The sequence below is a fragment of the Furipterus horrens genome, unplaced genomic scaffold (genome assembly GCF_987537825.1).
Source record: "Furipterus horrens unplaced genomic scaffold, mFurHor1.1.pri manual_scaffold_3, whole genome shotgun sequence".
In the NCBI taxonomy this organism is placed as follows: domain Eukaryota; kingdom Metazoa; phylum Chordata; class Mammalia; order Chiroptera; family Furipteridae; genus Furipterus; species Furipterus horrens.
In genome coordinates, this window is record NW_028327173.1 from 138560873 (window position 1) to 138568257 (window position 7385).

The 7385-nt window shown below is 42.6% G+C and overlaps 1 pseudogene; it reads left to right on the plus strand.

Moving 5' to 3' along the window:
* Window positions 1-3503: 3503 nt before the first annotated feature.
* LOC150016110 (double-stranded RNA-binding protein Staufen homolog 1 pseudogene) lies at window positions 3504-5555 on the plus strand (annotated as a pseudogene).
* Window positions 5556-7385: the final 1830 nt, after the last annotated feature.

A 7385-nucleotide genomic window follows, 5' to 3' on the forward strand; every position in this document is an offset into this window, starting at 1 on the left:
AACCTGCGCAGCTCAGCAGAAGAGCTCAATTGTTGATAGATATGTATTTGTTGGCATTTTATTCATAATTTTTTCTTCTTCTTAAAGAAGACCCTTTAACATTCCATAAAATAATGGTTTGGTGATGATGAACTCCTTTAGTTTTTTCTTGTCTTGGAAATTCTTTATCTGCCCTTCAATTCTAAATGATAGTTTTACTGGGTAGAGTAATTTTGGTTGTAGTTCCTTGCTTTTCATCACTTTGAATATTTCTTGCCACTCCCTTCTAGCCTGCAAAGTTTCTTTTGAGAAATTAACTGACAGTCTTATAGAGGCTCTCTTGTGGGTAACTGATTACTTTTCTCTTGCTGTTCTTAAGATTCTCTCTTTATCTTTAACCTTTGGCATTTTAATTATGATGTGTCTTGGAGTGGACCTCTTTTACTTCATCTTATTTCAGACTCTGTACTTCTGGGACTTTTATGTCTATTTCTTTCACCAAGTTAGAGATCTTTTCTTTCATTACTTTTTCAAATAGGTTTCCAATTTCTGGCTTGCTCTCTTCTCCTTCCAGCACCCCTATGATGTGAATGTTTGTACACTTGAAGTTGTCTCAGAAGCCTTATACTATTCTTTTTTTTTTTTTGTATTCTTTTTATTCTTGCTGTTCTGATTAGGTGTTTTTTGCTTACTTATATTCCAAACCACTGATTTGATTCTTGGCTTCATTCTCTCTATTGCTGATTCTCTGTAAATTGTTCTTCATTTCAGCTGTATCCTTCATTTCTAACTGGTTCTTTTTTTATGGTTTCCATTGCCTTTTTTATGCTCTTGAAGTTCTCTCTGAGTTCATCTGCTCTTCCCATAAGTTCATTTGGCATTTTTATAGCCAGTGTTTTGAACTCTGCATCTAGTAGCTTGCTTGTCTCCATTTTAAGTTCTGTTTCTGGAGTTTTGTTCTTTTCTTTCACTTGGACCATGTTCTTTGTATCTTCACTTTGGCAGCTCCTTGTGTTTGTTTTTATGTATTAGGTAGAGCTATTATCTTTCCCAGGATTGATAAAGTGGCTTAATGTAGTAGGTATCCTGTAGGTCCCATTGGCACAGCCTCCCCTATAGCCCAAGCTGGGTACTCAAGATACATCCACTGTGTGGGCTGTGTACACCCTACTATAGTAGTTGAAACTTGATTACTCTTGGCATGTCAAAGGTCAGCCACTGCATGTGTTCTGTCCGGGGTCACACAGCATAAGCTACAAAGCAATCTGTGAACTGCTGCTGATTGTGCTCGACTGACTTGGAGGTGCCCAGATGAGGCCAAGCTATGAAACAAGGCCAGCTGCTGCTATTGCCAGGCCTGGGGCAACTTAACAAGAGGTATGGGACTCACTGAAGCCAGATGCTTCTTGTTTGAGAAAATTTAGGAAAATCTGAAGCATGAACCATGACAAGTCATTCACATGGAAAAGACACTGGAAACAGCTTGGGTTGACTGCAAATTGGGTGGAGAAGGGCCTCATGGAATCACCAAGTGGAGCAAACAGTGTGAGCCAGGTTAGTGGAGTCTCCAATATAGAGTTCGCCTGCATGCTCTGTGGCTCTGTTGGCAGAGGGCTCAGAAAAGAAACAACAGCTTCTGCCAGCACTTCTGTCTGGGAGAAAGCTTCCCCCTACCTCTCAACCTGATGTCAGACAATTCAGTTGCTCCCTGTATGTCTCTGTGCCTTTCAATCTGCTCGCCTTGCAATGGAGCTCAGAGCAAGTAAATCTGAATAAGTCTGTACATGGGCCTTTTCTGAGGAACTTCTATGGGTTCCAGTGGCTTCTGTCTTCCAAAGCCTTAATCCCACTAATTTTTACTGCCAGAAGTTATGGATACTTATTTTCCTGACACTGGAACCCTATGCTGCTGGTCTGTTGTGGGATTGAGAGTCTTCACTCCTCGGATATTCCTGACAATTTTTAACTGCCACATGTGGGTGTGGAACCAGCCTATTCCTCATCTCCACCCTTCATATCAGTCACAATGTAATTTGTTCTTTAATTCCATAGTTCTGGGACTTACATTTAGCCTTATTTCTGATGGTTCTGAATGATGATTGTTCAATAGTTTAATTAATTGTGCAAGGAGGTGATCTGTCTTTACCTACACCATCATCTTGACCAGAAGTTGATCATAAATTTAATTTAACACCATGTCAAATTTCTCTCAGATATAAGTCCTGTTTGCTGATGTCATTTACTTTGCTGTGCACTCTGAAGCAAAGGATTCTGATGTAAATTGGTCTCTGATCTCTTCTCATAGCATCTGTTACAGCACAGAAATATGTGCCACTCTGACAAGTCTGCTTCTCCAAGGAGATTAGATGTCTAGGGGACATTCCAGTTTTCATGAGAAAAATCCCAGCTACTACATGTCCATTATTTGAATTCCTCAGAAAATGGAGCCCTGTCCCCCAACTTCCCCTGGACTGCTGGTGTCAAAACCTGGTGTCATTGATGATGGAACTGTGGCTGCAGGACTTTGAGATGTTTTCCTGTTCCTGAAGTATCATCAGGGAAGTCTATAGAACTTGAAAGATAACAGGTCTGCACACCACTGATGGAAGAGAAAAATAAGATTGATGGAATAATGGAAAGATTAGTAGGTGACTTTCATACAAAAAAATTGAAAATAGCCAAATTAAATGTAAGAATTTTATCATATTTAATTCTGAACATCTAATAACTGAACTCATTTAGCACCAACACCTTCTCAAAAAGCAATCCTTCATATTGTCTTATCTTAAATCTAGCTCTCCTCCATTTCATTCTGGAGTGAGAAAAACTCCTTCACCATGGGGAACCAGTATGGACAGTGCTTCCACAGAGACAAAGGCTTTTTAATTTATATTAAAAGAGGAGAGAAATTATTTCTTCCCCAGGCTCATTGGCTCACTCTATCCATCAGTGGGGAAGAAAGGTCCAAATTGAACCAGTTCCTTCAGAGCTAGCACAAAGATCTCTTAAAGTATGTAGCGAATCAACAGTTTTTCTTAAATTTTATTTTATTAATTATTCTATTACAGTTGTCCTGATTTTTCCCCTTTTGCCCCTCACCACTCAGCACCCCCTACTCCCTCAGGAAATCCTCCCACTATCGTTCATGTCCATGGGTCAGGCATATAAGTTCTTTGACTACTCCATTTACTATACTGTTTTTTACAACCCCAAGGTTATTCTGTAACTACCTATTTGTACTTCTACATCCCTCACCTCTTCACCTATTCCTCCACATGGCCCTCCCATCTGACAACCATCAAAATGCTTTCCAACTTCCTGCCGGGCTGCGGGCGCCGGAGCGGGCTCTCCGGCATTTCCGCCCGGGGCGGCCGTGTCTGGTCCAACTATCCTTTCCTCTGACCCTCGGCCCAGCGGCGCCCGCCTCCTCCACGGCCACTCCGACTCTTCCTTCCCGCCGTTCCTTCCCTCTCTCCCTTCTTCCTTCCTCCTTCTCCTCCTCGCCTCTGCCGCCGCAGCCGCCCGGGACCGCCCCAGAGGGGACGAGCTCCGGCAGCAGCCAGACAGCATAACGCCTACTGTAGAGCTAAATGCACTGTGCATGAAACTTGGGAAAAAACCAATGTATAAGCCTGTTGACCCTTATTCTCGGATGCAGTCCACCTATAACTACAACATGAGAGGAGGTGCTTACCCACCAAGGTACTTTTACCCATTTCCAGTACCACCCCTACTTTATCAAGTTGAACTTTCTGTGGGAGGACAGCAGTTTAATGGCAAAGGAAAGACGAGACAGGCTGCGAAGCATGATGCTGCTGCGAAGGCTTTGAGGATCCTGCAGAATGAGCCCCCGCCGGAGAGGCTGGAGGTGAATGGAAGAGAATCAGAAGAAGAAAATCTCAATAAGTCTGAAATAAGTCAAGTGTTTGAGATTGCACTTAAACGGAACTTGCCTGTGAATTTTGAGGTCGCCCGCGAGAGTGGCCCGCCCCACATGAAGAGCTTTGTGACCAAAGTGTCAGTTGGGGAGTTCGTGGGGGAAGGTGAAGGGAAGAGCAAGAAAATTTCAAAGAAAAATGCTGCTATAGCTGTTCTCAAGGAGCTGAAGAAGTTACCACCGCTGCCTGCAGTTGAGCGGGTGAAGCCCCGAATCAAAAAGAAAACAAAACCCATAGTCAGGGCACAGAGCGGCCCAGAACACGGCCAGCTGATGAACCCCATCAGCAGACTCGCCCAGATCCAGCAGGCAAAGAAGGACAAGGAGCCAGAGTACATGCTCCTCACAGAGCTAGGCCTCCTGCGCCGCAGGGAGTTCGTGATGCAGGTGAAAGTGGGGAATCACACCGCAGAGGGAGTGGGCGCCAATAAGAAGGTGGCCAAGCGCAACGCAGCGGAGAACATGCTGGAGATTCTTGGTTTCAAAGTCCCACAAGCTCAGCCCACCAAACCAGCCCTCAAGTCAGAGGATAAGACACCCATAAAGAAACCAGGGGATGGAAGAAAAGTAACCTTTTTTGAACCTGGCTCTGGGGATGAAAATGGGACTAGCAATAAAGAGGACGAATTTAGGATGCCTTATCTCAGTCGTCAGCAGCTGCCTGCAGGGATTCTTCCCATGGTGCCCGAGGTTGCTCAGGCCGTGGGAGTCAGTCATGGACACCACACCAAAGATTTTACCAGGGCAGCTCCGAATCCTGCCAAGGCCACGGTCACCGCCATGATAGCCCGTGAATTGTTGTATGGGGGCACCTCGCCCACAGCCGAGACCATTTTAAAGAATAACATCTCTTCAGGCCACGTACCCCATGGACCTCTCACGAGACCCTCTGAGCAACTGGACTATCTTTCCAGAGTCCAGGGATTCCAGGTTGAATCCAAAGACTTCCCCAAAAACAACAAGAACGAATTTGTATCTCTTATCAATTGCTCCTCTCAGCCGTCTCTGATCAGCCACGGCATTGGAAAGGACTTGGAGTCCTGCCACGATATGGCCACACTGAACATTATAAAGTTGCTGTCTGAGTTGGACCAACAAAGTACAGAGATGCCAAGAACAGGAAATGGACCAATGTCTGTGTGTGGGAGGTGCTGAACCCCTTCTGGCCATGAAACATTATAAAATCCCCAACATATACTGAAAATATCGAGACTGCTTTGAAAATTTGGAATTTCTGATACCTCCAGTGGGCCGAGAGACGTGATGGGTAAAGAACTGGAGACAGCAGTGGTGACAAAGGCGGGAGGCCATGGCTGCGCGCATGTGCTGTGGTTTGTCCCTACATGGCTGTGGGGGAAGGTGGGGCCTGCCAAACACCCTGGCTCAGTTGCAAAACCAGCAGGTCCATGCCCCCGGCACGTTAGTGCTTGGCTTTGGGTTTCTTTTATTGTTGTTTGTATTTTTTGCTGTGTGAAAGAAGAAAGCAGAAAGCATGACCCCTTCTCAGACTGGCTCACTCAAATACTTTGGGACAAATCCTGGACACCCACGCCGGAGAGAGGCCTTAGACCAGCCAGCCCAGAGCTGCAAGCACCAGAGAAAAATCAAATGCTTCCTCCTCGGCGCAAGCTAACCTTTCCAGCGTGCTATGGCTCACCGCCTCCCGCGGTACTCACACCATCACCACTGCTTTCTCTTCCAAAAGAGATACATATTCTTAGTTTTATTATTTCCTTTTGATTGAAATGACACTATATAAATTTTCATTTGAGTTTCTCAATTGTATCTAGTTACATAGCACAGTTTAGAACCTTTCAAGGCTGACTTTATCAGTAATTTAACCGGCAGCAATTAAATCCATGTGTATGTGGTTATACCTTTTTATTCTATTGGACTAACCCAGGACCATTTCAGTGGTGCAAATTGTGTGCCCTCTGGTTTAGCTGAAACAGTCCTGGACTTCTCAGAAACCTTGATGAAGTCTCCACAGTTGTATACATTGGACAATTTAGGGATTTTAAATTTTAAGTGATCATTTGGCTCCTTTTCTATTTCGTTTTTGTTAATGCAACAGGACTTAAATGAAATTTGATCTGTTTTAATGGTTATTAAAATCGTGTGTATATAGATATGGCTCTTGAGGACACACAGCTTTCACTACACTACAGGATGTGATCTCCATGTAGTACATATCAAATTGCAGATTGGTTTTCCTGAGTGCTTTATACTGTTGACTGCATCTCCATGTAGGGCTGCGAAGAATGGCCTATGTGTATCTCTAGAACCATGATGCTTTTGATATTGTGTTACCGTGCACGGAAGCGTGTGCGGTCAGGTCCTGTGCGTGGCCCAGCTGGAAAGCACGGTAGCCTTGCGAGTTAAGTACTGCTTCAATTCATTGTTTAAGCTGGAATTTTTCTCCCCATGGAATGTAAGTAAAACTTAGTGTTTGTCACCAATAAATGGTAATACTAAATTTCTTTTTGTTAATTTATTCTCAAATGCCACTACTGCTAGGTTGGGTCCCCTCCCAACCTGCCCCCGATCCTTTTTTTTTTTTTAAGAAAAATAAATTTGTAATGCTTGTGATTCCATTTAGGCAAAATTCTGAAGGTCTGAAATAACTATATCAAACTGTTGATCAATAAACAGTTACTAATGAAAAAAAAATGCTTTCCATATCCATGGTTCTTTCTCTGTTTTTGTTTCTTTAGTTTGGTTTTTAAATTCAATTGTTGATAGATATGTACTTTGTGCCATTTTATTGCTCATAGTTTTGATCTTTTTCTTTTAAAGATTTCATTTATTTATTTTTAGAGAGAGGGTAAGGGAGGGAGAAAGAGGAAGAGAAGTATCAATGTGTGGTTGCCTCTCACACACCCCCAACTTGGGACCTAGCCCACAACTCAGGCATGTGCCTTGACTGGGAATTTAACCAGAGACCCTTTGGTTCACAGGCCAGTGCTCAATCCACTGAGCCACACCAACCAGGGCTTTGATTGTTATAATACTCTTTAATCCACATCTTTTATAATTCCTTCTGAAATGGAGAAAATAAAATATTGTTTAAATGCAAAATAAAAAACTCTGATTTGGACATTAGTAACTGGTTTTCTGTTTAAATAGTTCCACCTTTTTAATGTTGATCCTTGGATCTTTTTAGTCTTTTCATTCTCTGTAATTTTTCATGTGTTCTTTTCAATACCTTTGTCTTCCTTTGGCCAAGTAAGGAGAACTAAGCCTACTTGCCATTTCTACTTTAATCAGTAATTACCACAGCACTATAGCACTATATTTGAACTTGTTCCAAAAAAAAAAAAACAAAAACACTTATTATAGAATAAAAGTAATTATTTTTAGTTAATATAAATAAATAGCATAGTTTAAGACATATGACCTGATATTAACTTTAAACTTAAAATTTTGTATCATGAGAATAAAAAAGTGTTTTGATTGTGGTAATCATGTC